This window comes from Scardinius erythrophthalmus (genome assembly GCF_964197995.2).
Source record: "Scardinius erythrophthalmus genome assembly, chromosome: 1".
Classification (NCBI taxonomy): domain Eukaryota; kingdom Metazoa; phylum Chordata; class Actinopteri; order Cypriniformes; family Leuciscidae; genus Scardinius; species Scardinius erythrophthalmus.
Genome location: NC_138221.1, coordinates 47,319,024 through 47,330,646, shown reverse-complemented (window position 1 = coordinate 47,330,646; position 11,623 = coordinate 47,319,024).

The window sequence follows — 11,623 nt, the reverse complement described above, 5'->3', positions numbered from 1 at the left end:
CAGAGTTTCATAACACCACCCAAATGTATATGTGTATAGGCGTAACTTTTATTCTCGCTGTATCATTGTTGCCGCCGGCGCCACCATGTTGTGGAGACACTGTATTTTTCGTTGCTAAAGCCAAACTACTTTGTTTGGCCTTCCAAAAGAGGACACAATTAGAAAACAGTGCTTAAGCTTCATTTACAACACTGTTCCAGAACAGTACAACTAAAATTTTCGACTGTGTGCTGCGCATTTTTCAGAGGACTGTTTCCAGAACCTGGGAGAGTAGCTACTAGGCCGACTGTGCACAAAGACTGATTCTAAAGAGTGGGGAAATTCCATCCTTGCATGTTCATTCTGGTGCTTCTGACTCACACAGTCTGTAAGTTTTCATATTTTAAGAATTTGCTACTGACTATTCAAACGTGAGTTTTGAGCAGTATAGGGTAGCGCTTGATTGTAGTTTCTACCATCACAAATGCAGACATAGTTTTACAGTATGTTTGCATAGTGTTCTCACACCTGTAGCGTGACGTGCAAAAAGACAGTAATTCATATAATTATAATTCATTATAATCAGTAATTATGTCCCCAGTGAAATAAAAACTTACCAATCTGATACGTTCTGGTCCAGTCGCGCTGGTCATCTGCATTTTCCAGATCAGATTTGGGCTCGAATTGATAAGGTAGTATCGACATTATCACCTGTCATTAATGCTTTGGGAGCTGATGTTCCAAATATGGTAAAGGCGTGACCTTTCCATCACACGCTTAAAGTTTTTGGGCCAATCACAATGCACTAGATCGCTGGCCAATCAGAGCACACAGCTCTTTTCAGAACATTGAGCTTTGTAAAAATTGATGTGTTTCAGAAAGGCGGGGCAAAGAGGAGCAACAATAATGTACAGTATGTGTAAAATAATGACTTCTTTTTAACCTAAAACCACATAAACACATTGCATTAAACCAAATACACAAAATAATGTTCTTTTTAGAACCATAATATGACCCCTTTAATTTTAGGTGTGTCCACGTTTTGCTATTTCAATTTAGTGTGCTTCATTTCCTCAACAGAAACCGCAAATTTGTATCGCTCAAGCAGTGCAAAATAAATGTAAATAATTGTGCATGAAATATGGCTTGCTATGAGAAAAAGGTCCAGATTTCCCTTATTTGATAAGTGACTATGTAACTTTTGGCCCTCTAGCGGTTAAAAAACAATAACAAAACTGCATGCATTTTGTGGAGGAACATTGTTTGTGCTTTGGCTCTGCAAGACTCTGTGGATGAATATGGTTATCCTGCTCATAAAACATTCACTACTAGGCTTAAGAGATTTAACCAGTTTAGATGGAAATGATTTCAATTGACTAGCTGAAGACGTTACTGTAGCTATTACCATGATTAATAGACACAGTACTTCCTTAACCCTTTCACGCATAGTGGTCACTACAATGGACAGCTATTAAAAAAGCCTTTTCTTGAATTTGCACGGGTTTTTATTGCACATCAGCCTCTTCATTGGACCCTGGTGCATCATCCTATAAATTGCAACCAACTGGCAAGCCTTTGTGTTTCGATTTTTCCCCCTCCAAACCAAGATGGCCAAGGGTCAGTCAGACATGCCAAGTTGCTCCGGAATATCCACCCATTCCTTCTATCTTAGGAGATTCTTATAGGTAAAAAAAAATATTGCAGCATCAAGCAATATCTAATGAGTCATATCACAGTAAAATTTTCCAAGTTTTGATTTTAGATTGAGAGAAAACTCTGATTAATCACATGTCCACTGTAGTGGATGTCATGCATCAATGGTTATATTTCAGCTACAATTCATTATTATAATGTGAATATTGTTTTTGAAACTTAAAACTTAACTTAATCTGCAGTGACTTTTTACTGTAAATAAATGTATTTGTATTATTAGAATGTAATTTTCATTGACATCGAAAAAAGTCATGTGATTACATAATGTATGACACTTGTAATGCATTACTTTACTTGTTAGATCAAAAAGTAATCTGATTTCGTAATGCACGTTATTGTAATGCGTTTTTTTACTCATAACGTCAAAAAGTAATCTGATTACGTAATGCATGTTACTTGTAATGCGTTTCCTTACTCATAACATCAAAAGTAATCTGATTACGTAATGCATGTTATGTGTAATGCGTTTCTTTACTCAACATCAAAAAGTAATCTGATTATGTAATGCATGTTACTTGTAATGCGTTTCTTTACTCATAACATCAAAAAGTAATCTGATTACATAATGCATGTTACTTGTAATGCGTTTCTTTACTCGTTACATCAAAAAGTAATCTGATAAGGTAATGCACATTACTTGTAGTTAATTACTTGTTAGATCAAAAAGTAATCTGATTAGGTAATGCATGTTACAATACATTACTCGTAACATTAAAACAAAACTGATTACGTAATGCATGTAACTTGTAACACATTACTTTACTTGTAACATCAAAAAAGTAATCTGAATGCGTTATGCATGTTACTTGTAATGCGTTACCCCCAACACTGATCTTTTCAGATGAGATTGAAAAAACGTATCGCTAGGTTTTCTCAGAGGAGGGCTATGATAGAAATGTGCATGTCCATCTTGAACATAATCAGAATTATCAGCTAGTAAGGGTAAATCTCCATACTCTGGTGCACTGGAGGGAGCATCTGAGTGGTTTCCACAGTTGTACCTTGACAGGCTGTAGAAAATTCTGATGGAATCACGTCCTCATGTTCTGATATCAAAGATACGCGAAGTGCAACTTGTATGAAGTTGTATGAAGCCTTTGCAATATTTTGCATTTATATTTTTTGTATATATTTTATAGTTTTCACATGATTTGATATAATTGTATTGATTCGTTTGTTAAATTCACATACTTTATCTGTTTGATTATTGTCTTATATTTAATACAGTATATCTTCAGTTTAAACCATAACCGCATGCTGTCCACTCAAGTGGACATCTGAAGATCTCTTTGAAAAAGAGAGCAATAAAAACACATAGGAAAAAAATCCTGACTGAGGTTATCATAATTCATTCGTGAAAGGGTTAAATTCCAGCAAAGCTACAACAACCATAATGAAATTACTCTTCATAATAGATAATGCTTTACAATGAATTCTGTTAGAGAACTACATATAGCAATTATTGTTCAATAAAACACCTTGGGGGCCATTCACATATGTGACCCTGGATCACAAAACCAGTCATAAATAGCACGGGTATATTTGTGGCAATAGCCAACAATACATTGTATGGGTCAAAATTATTGATTTTTCTTTTATGCCAAAAATCATTAGGATATTAAATAAAGATCATGTTTCATTAAGATATTTAGTAAATTTCCTACCGTAAATATATGTAATGTAATATCCTAACAAACCATATATCAATGGAAAGTTGATTTATCCAGCTTTTATATGATGTATAAATCTCAATATAAAAAATTGACCCATGTGACTGGTTTTGTGGTCCAGGGTCACATATCGCATCTGAAAACGAGTGGAAAGCACGTTGCTTTCTCCTCCTTTCCACAAGCGCTTCATGGTGTCTGCCGTTGCAATGCAACCATGAACTGCGCTCTCCATGATGATGAGGAAGTATCAGTAAAGGATTAATTGATTTCTAACCCTTGCATTAGCTTTACTACTAGATATTTTTATGGAGACGAGAAATAAAAACCTGCTCTGTACAGCTATGATCAGCTGTTCGACCGAGCTTTCGATGTTGTTACGGACACTGCTCCATTCAACTCGTTGTGACAACTAACCTATGCCGCTCCCACACCATACATGCGTCAAAGTAGCTGGAGCAACTTTTCTCTATTTATGGACATGACAAGACACGCACGGTCGAGTGACGTATGTACACAATTTCCCATGAAAACCATCCCAGCCAGTCTAAAATATAGACACTTATAATAGGCAAGTTACTTAGTGTACCTTTAAATATATCCTATTTATTTTCAGGTTTAAACAGAAAAAAACATCCCATGATTTCAATGTGGTCTCTTGAACCCCACTGTATGAGGTAACCAGAAGGTTGCTGGTTCAACCCTCTATAAAGAGCGAGACATGAGCCATCACCATCTTGCCCTTGAGCATGACACTTAACCCCAGTCTTTTTTTTTTAAGGGACTGTCTCTGCAATAAAAATGAATGTTGCTCTGTAGTGATTTTATGTGAAAGTCCAGCAGATTCTCTTCCATATAGAGATAAAAAAGAGCTTGAATGATGAGAATATAGTGGAACTGAGTGAGTTTTAACAGAGAATAGAGGAGAACCTGGTGGAATCGGCAGGGTCCGTCTTCCTGGCATCTCAATTACCAAATCTCCTCAAAGGTCATGGTGATGCCTCCTGCCCTCATGACAGTTAATGCGCTTGACCCTAGGTCAGATCTCAGAGACTTGTGATGGACTGCACACCTCACTTGCTTTCATTCATTACCTTCCTCCCTCTTCTGTTCCCTTTTTTCTATCCCTTTGTTTCCCTCCCCAGAAGGTTCATGTTAGTTTTAAGTTTGATTGAGAGGCTGGTCACATATTGATTCAAATGTGAATACGTCTTGCATACTTAAGACTATGAAACTATAATTTTACCCTTATGTCTTGTTGAGATTGAATTTGCTCTTTTTATGTTTGGGTTCTAAAAGTTGGGTTCTTCAACCAGCGCACATACCTGTATTTTCTTCCTTTTTTCGGTCGAAGTCCACAGTAATCGATTGTCGAGTTCACGCACCAATCGATTACTATGGACTTCGACCGAAAACAGGAAGAAAATACAGATATGTGCGCTGGCTGAAATAGCATCATTTTTATTAATATCTTTCACATCTACTGCAGTCAGATTCACCCGTGTTCACTCTTAAGGAATCACTCACATTAGCTGTGCACTTGTAATGACACATCAAGGATGTCAAGAGGCTAAAAGCTGGTTTAAAACTTGCCCCATTGAAGTCAACAGGGTGCAAATTTTAAAAAGAGGATAACACGGTGTAGGCAACACCGATTTTTGTCGTTGTTCTCTGTACTGACAGCACTCCAAATTGACAAAAAAATGAGCTCAATGTTAAAATTGACCGGAGTTCTCCTTTAAAAAATGTAAGATAAAGTTGCCTTTACCTTCTTAAGGGTGCTTTTACATAAGCACTTTTGTTGCACACCCAGGTTTGTTTGAGTTGTTTGGATGATGTGAATTCTATTTTCCGAACTTGGATGCATAGAAAGGGTGGTATGGGTTACAGTTCGTGAAGTCAGTTACGGTTTGCTGCTAATATGAATGCAGTCAAACTAAATCACATAAGTGAACCTCTATTGATGACATATGATACAATAAAACTTGTGTTTGTGTGTGTTCTCACTCACTTTTCTGACAAACGTGACCGTTGCACTGCAAGCAGAGAATGTATATCCCATTTCTGCTGGACACCTGCGGTCTTTAGAACATTTGCAGTACGTCCACGGCAGATAGACGCCTCTATGTGCTGATGCTTTGAAAACAAAACCAAAGGTTCAAAAACCAAAATATAAAAGTGAGGTGAGCAATGCTATGCATTTTGCCGCCTTCTCCTGAGACATCATTACAATGAAGCGGGTAAACAGCTGCTGCTTTGATGACACAAGTGTACCACACTTCAGACCCAAATAATATATAATGTAAACACAATCCAGCGGGGGCAGGGGAAGGAGGGAGCAGTCGAACTCGGTTCGGACCAGGCATTTGAACCAAGTTTGAAAGCACCCTCAGATTCATCTTTTCTTTTTGAACTAGTTCAAGGTTTAAAATTAAATTTTAAATTTGAGTTGAGGGAACAGACAAGCTGTTATGGGCAGTGTTGTCTTTGAGCAGGGACTGGCTATCAATATCTGTATTGCATACTATCTATGCTCTTTACATTTTGGAGCTTCCTTTTTGACAGCAAGTGATGTGATGTATAGACCCCTTCAATGTTTGTAAACATCAAAAGCCTAGGTTGGGTAGGCGCGCAGCATGATGTCAGAAAAATGGCGCGGCTAATAGACCAGCATATTGTGTCAAGGTATGCACTGTCTTTGCCACCATAGGAACGGGAACAATACCATAATAAACTTGTTTTAGCTAATGGCGATTGTCTGCCTGATCCCGAGCTCCTAACAGAATGGGTAGACAACGTTGGCAACTATTAACCTATAGCTTAACATTATAGTCTAGTGTACAGAAAACTGTTCATAGTTTTTTTTTTAAATATACGGGCAGACTGGGACAATGCTATTGTCAAAGAGGCTCGTGTTTGTAGTGCTCACTTCATATCAGGTAAAGTCATCTTTTGTCATAGATTAAACTCGAAAGCCTGGATTGCATGAACAGTTTCATGTACACTAGCCTATAACGTTAAGCTATGCAGGTTAATAGTTTAGTAAATGTCATGGACCTGTGTCATGCTACAGACGTAGCCAGCTGCTAGTAGTTAGCTGCAGGCTAGCGCCAACATTGTGACAACAACGGTAGAGTTAAGCCATGGTAAATAAACAAATGTTTTCTGTAAACTGTAGACTGATTTAATAGTTAGGTGAAGTTTGATATCTGGCATTAATTGTGACCTGTGTCATGCTACAGACTTAGCAGTATCTATCTGAAAAGATGTCGTACATTTTTTTTAAAACAGATGAGATCCTGCAGGAATCCTGAAAAACTTGACTCCACAACTGGTGTGATTTTCACAGTTCACAACGCAACAAGTAGGCATTTTTTTCTTGATGAGAAATTCTCTGGTTAACACCCAATTCAACCGGATGGAATGAACTTTCTGACCCCGACCTGCGCACTGCGAATTTTCCTGTGACGTCAACCGTGAAGGGGTCTATTAAGAGTCTACCTTTTTTTTTTTTTTTTTTTTATTAAATGACAGTCACATTACAAATAATAAACATGACAAGTCCAACATATAGTAGACAAATATTGAACAAATATAGACTACAGCAAAAATAGGAAAATAAATTATACACTGTAATTAATAAAATAATAATACAAGTAAAAAGAAATAAAAAGAAAAAATATATAAACAGAAAAAAAGAACAGGTATGAGATCATCATATAAATAGTATAAAAGCTTCACATAGAGACCTAGTGTGTTTTGCTTTACTATTTTTCAACCCAGGTAGTAACTCAATATAATTTTTCATATGAAATAACAAAAAGTTGGGTTTTCCTTTAGCCCATTTTTGTTAATGTATATGGTTTTGTCCCATAATCAAACAGAGATTAACAATAAATTCCACATTTGGTGGAAATCTTTGTCTATTAAAAAAAAAAAAAAAAATACATCTTTTTTTCAGAAAAGTAAACTTTCATGCCTACAAAGATTTTTACAAAGAAAAAAAACAAACCATTTAGCTATAAATGCAATTACAAAAGTAAGAATTTACCTGTGCAGACTGACCTTTAACCCTATAATGATGAGGTCAAAGATCAGCATGAGTCTGTGAGGCAGTCATATACCAAGCAGTTAGAAGGACAGTGACACATTCACACTGCATTCTACCATAATTAATATTTCCAATTTGTTAACAATGCCTACAACATTGTCAAATTCTGTTGCAGAGTAAATGTGCTTTGTCAACAGCTGAATGTGGCATTTTCAAAATAATCAGCTCTTTTTTCTTTATATTTTTGCTTCCATCTCTCTCTCTCTCTCTCTCTCTCTCTCTCTCTCTCTCTCTCTCTCTCTCTCTCTCTCTCTCTCTCTCTCTCTCTCTCTCTTTCTGTTGCTGTTTCTGTGCTGTCTGTCACAATTAGAATTAATGGCTGAGTTTTAGATGTTGATTCAGTTTCAGAATATTAGACTCAGAGCCACTCTCACCTCCTCCCTGTCACCTCCTGTGCCAAATCCACTGCTCTGATGAGCAACTTATTTACATTATTACAGCTGCACAGGCTTTATTTCTCTTTCTCTCTCTCTCTCTCTCTCTCTCTCTCTCTCACACACACACATCCTTGCACATTATTTCCACGTGTCTGACAGTAACCTATTGTGTGTGACCTTGAAGACCTGAGACAGCGGCCGGAAGCACAATCAGCACACATACACACCACCACACAACAGAAGGCTACGACCTCAACTCACAATCCACCATCTTTCTATTACACCCCTCTCGCTGTTATCCATCCCTCCCCTCCTCCACTGCTCTTTTTGTCCAGAACAATCTTGCACTCCATTATGACACCGATGCTCTGTTTTTCTTTCACAGTTTTAGTTTTAATTTCAATTTAGTGTTATTATGTGTTACACAGCACGTTTGAGCTTCAGCAAGAACCAATGAGGTTCATTCTTGTGTTACGCAGCACGTTTGAGCTTCAGCAAGAACCAATGAGGTTCATTCTTGTGTTACGCAGCACGTTTGAGCTTCAGCAAGAACCAATGAGGTTCATTCTTGTGTTACGCAGCACGTTTGAGCTTCAGCAAGAACCAATGAGGTTCATTCTCGTGTTACGCAGCACGTTTGAGCTTCAGCAAGAACCAATGAGGTTCATTCTCGTGTTACGCAGCACGTTTGATCTTCAGCATGAACCAATGAGGTTCATTCTCGTGTTACACAGCACGTTTGAGCTTCAGCAAGAACCAATGAGGTTCATTCTTGTGTTACGCAGCACGTTTGAGCTTCAGCAAGAACCAATGAGGTTCATTCTCGTGTTACGCAGCACGTTTGAGCTTCAGCAAGAACCAATGAGGTTCATTCTCGTGTTACGCAGCACGTTTGATCTTCAGCAAGAACCAATGAGGTTCATTCTCGTGTTACACAGCACGTTTGAGCTTCAGCAAGAACCAATGAGGTTCATTCTTGTGTTACGCAGCACGTTTGAGCTTCAGCAAGAACCAATGAGGTTCATTCTCGTGTTACGCAGCACGTTTGAGCTTCAGCAAGAACCAATGAGGTTCATTCTCGTGTTACGCAGCACGTTTGAGCTTCAGCAAGAACCAATGAGGTTCATTCTCGTGTTACGCAGCACGTTTGAGCTTCAGCAAGAACCAATGAGGTTCATTCTCGTGTTACGCAGCACGTTTGATCTTCAGCATGAACCAATGAGGTTCATTCTCGTGTTACACAGCACGTTTGAGCTTCAGCAAGAACCAATGAGGTTCATTCTTGTGTTACGCAGCACGTTTGAGCTTCAGCAAGAACCAATGAGGTTCATTCTCGTGTTACGCAGCACGTTTGAGCTTCAGCAAGAACCAATGAGGTTCATTCTTGTGTTACGCAGCACGTTTGAGCTTCAGCAAGAACCAATGAGGTTCATTCTCGTGTTACGCAGCACGTTTGAGCTTCAGCAAGAACCAATGAGGTTCATTCTCGTGTTACGCAGCACGTTTGATCTTCAGCATGAACCAATGAGGTTCATTCTCGTGTTACACAGCACGTTTGAGCTTCAGCAAGAACCAATGAGGTTCATTCTTGTGTTACGCAGCACGTTTGAGCTTCAGCAAGAACCAATGAGGTTCATTCTCGTGTTACGCAGCACGTTTGAGCTTCAGCAAGAACCAATGAGGTTCATTCTCGTGTTACGCAGCACGTTTGATCTTCAGCAAGAACCAATGAGGTTCATTCTCGTGTTACACAGCACGTTTGAGCTTCAGCAAGAACCAATGAGGTTCATTCTTGTGTTACGCAGCACATCTGAGCTTCAGCAAGAGCCAATGAGGTTCATTCTCGTGTTACGCAGCACGTTTGATCTTCAGCATGAACCAATGAGGTTCATTCTCGTGTTACGCAGCACGTTTGAGCTTCAGCAAGAACCAATGAGGTTCATTCTCGTGTTACGCAGCACGCTTGAGCTTCAGCAAGAACCAATGAGGTTCATTCTCGTGTTACGCAGCACGTTTGAGCTTTAGCAAGAACCAATGAGGTTCATTCTCGTGTTACGCAGCACGTTTTATCTTCAGCAAGAACCAATGAGGTTCATTCTCGTGTTACGCAGCACGTTTGATCTTCAGCAAGAACCAATGAGGTTCATTCTCGTGTTACGCAGCACGTTTGAGCTTCAGCAAGAACCAATGAGGTTCATTCTCGTGTTACGCAGCACGTTTGAGCTTCAGCAAGAACCAATGAGGTTCATTCTCGTGTTACGCAGCACGCTTGAGCTTCAGCAAGAACCAATGAGGTTCATTCTCGTGTTACGCAGCACGTTTGAGCTTTAGCAAGAACCAATGAGGTTCATTCTCGTGTTACGCAGCACGTTTGATCTTCAGCAAGAACCAATGAGGTTCATTCTCGTGTTACGCAGCACGTTTGAGCTTTAGCAAGAACCAATGAGGTTCATTCTCGTGTTATGCAGCACGTTTGAGCTTCAGCAAGAACCAATGAGGTTCATTCTCGTGTTACGCAGCACGTTTGAGCTTCAGCAAGAACCAATGAGGTTCATTCTCGTGTTACGCAGCACGTTTGAGCTTTAGCAAGAACCAATGAGGTTCATTCTCGTGTTACGCAGCACGTTTGATCTTCAGCAAGAACCAATGAGGTTCATTCTCGTGTTACGCAGCACGTTTGAGCTTCAGCAAGAACCAATGAGGTTCATTCTCGTGTTACGCAGCACGTTTGAGCTTTAGCAAGAACCAATGAGGTTCATTCTCGTGTTACGCAGCACGTTTGAGCTTCAGCAAGAACCAATGAGGTTCATTCTCGTGTTACGCAGCACGTTTGAGCTTCAGCAAGAACCAATGAGGTTCATTCTCGTGTTACGCAGCACGTTTGAGCTTCAGCAAGAACCAATGAGGTTCATTCTCGTGTTACGCAGCACGTTTGAGCTTCAGCAAGAACCAATGAGGTTCATTCTCGTGTTACGCAGCACGTTTGAGCTTCAGCAAGAACCAATGAGGTTCATTCTCGTGTTACGCAGCACGTTTGAGCTTCAGCAAGAACCAATGAGGTTCATTCTCGTGTTACGCAGCACGTTTGAGCTTCAGCAAGAACCAATGAGGTTCATTCTCGTGTTACGCAGCACGTTTGAGCTTCAGCAAGAACCAATGAGGTTCATTCTCGTGTTACGCAGCACGTTTGAGCTTCAGCAAGAACCAATAAGGTTCATTCTTGTGTTACGCAGCACGTTTGATCTTCAGCAAGAACCAATGAGGTTCATTCTCGTGTTACGCATCACGTTTGATCTTCCGCAAGAACCAATGAGGTTCATTCTAATGTTACGCATCACGTTTGATCTTCCGCAAGAACCAATGAGGTTCATTCTCGTGTTACGCATCACGTTTGATCTTCCGCAAGAACCAATGAGGTTCATTCTAATGTTACGCATCACGTTTGATCTTCCGCAAGAACCAATGAGGTTCATTCTCGTGTTACGCAGCACGTTTGATCTTCAGCAAGAACCAATGAGGTTCATTCTCGTGTTACGCAGCACGTTTGATCTTCAGCAAGAACCAATGAGGTTCATTCTCGTGTTACGCATCACGTTTGATCTTCCGCAAGAACCAATGAGGTTCATTCTCATGTTACGCATCACGCTTGATCTTCAGCAAGAACCAATGAGGTTCATTCTCGTGTTACGCAGCACGTTTGATCTTCAGCAAGAACCAATGAGGTTCATTCTCGTGTTACGCATCACGTTTGATCTTCCGCAAGAACCAATGAGGTT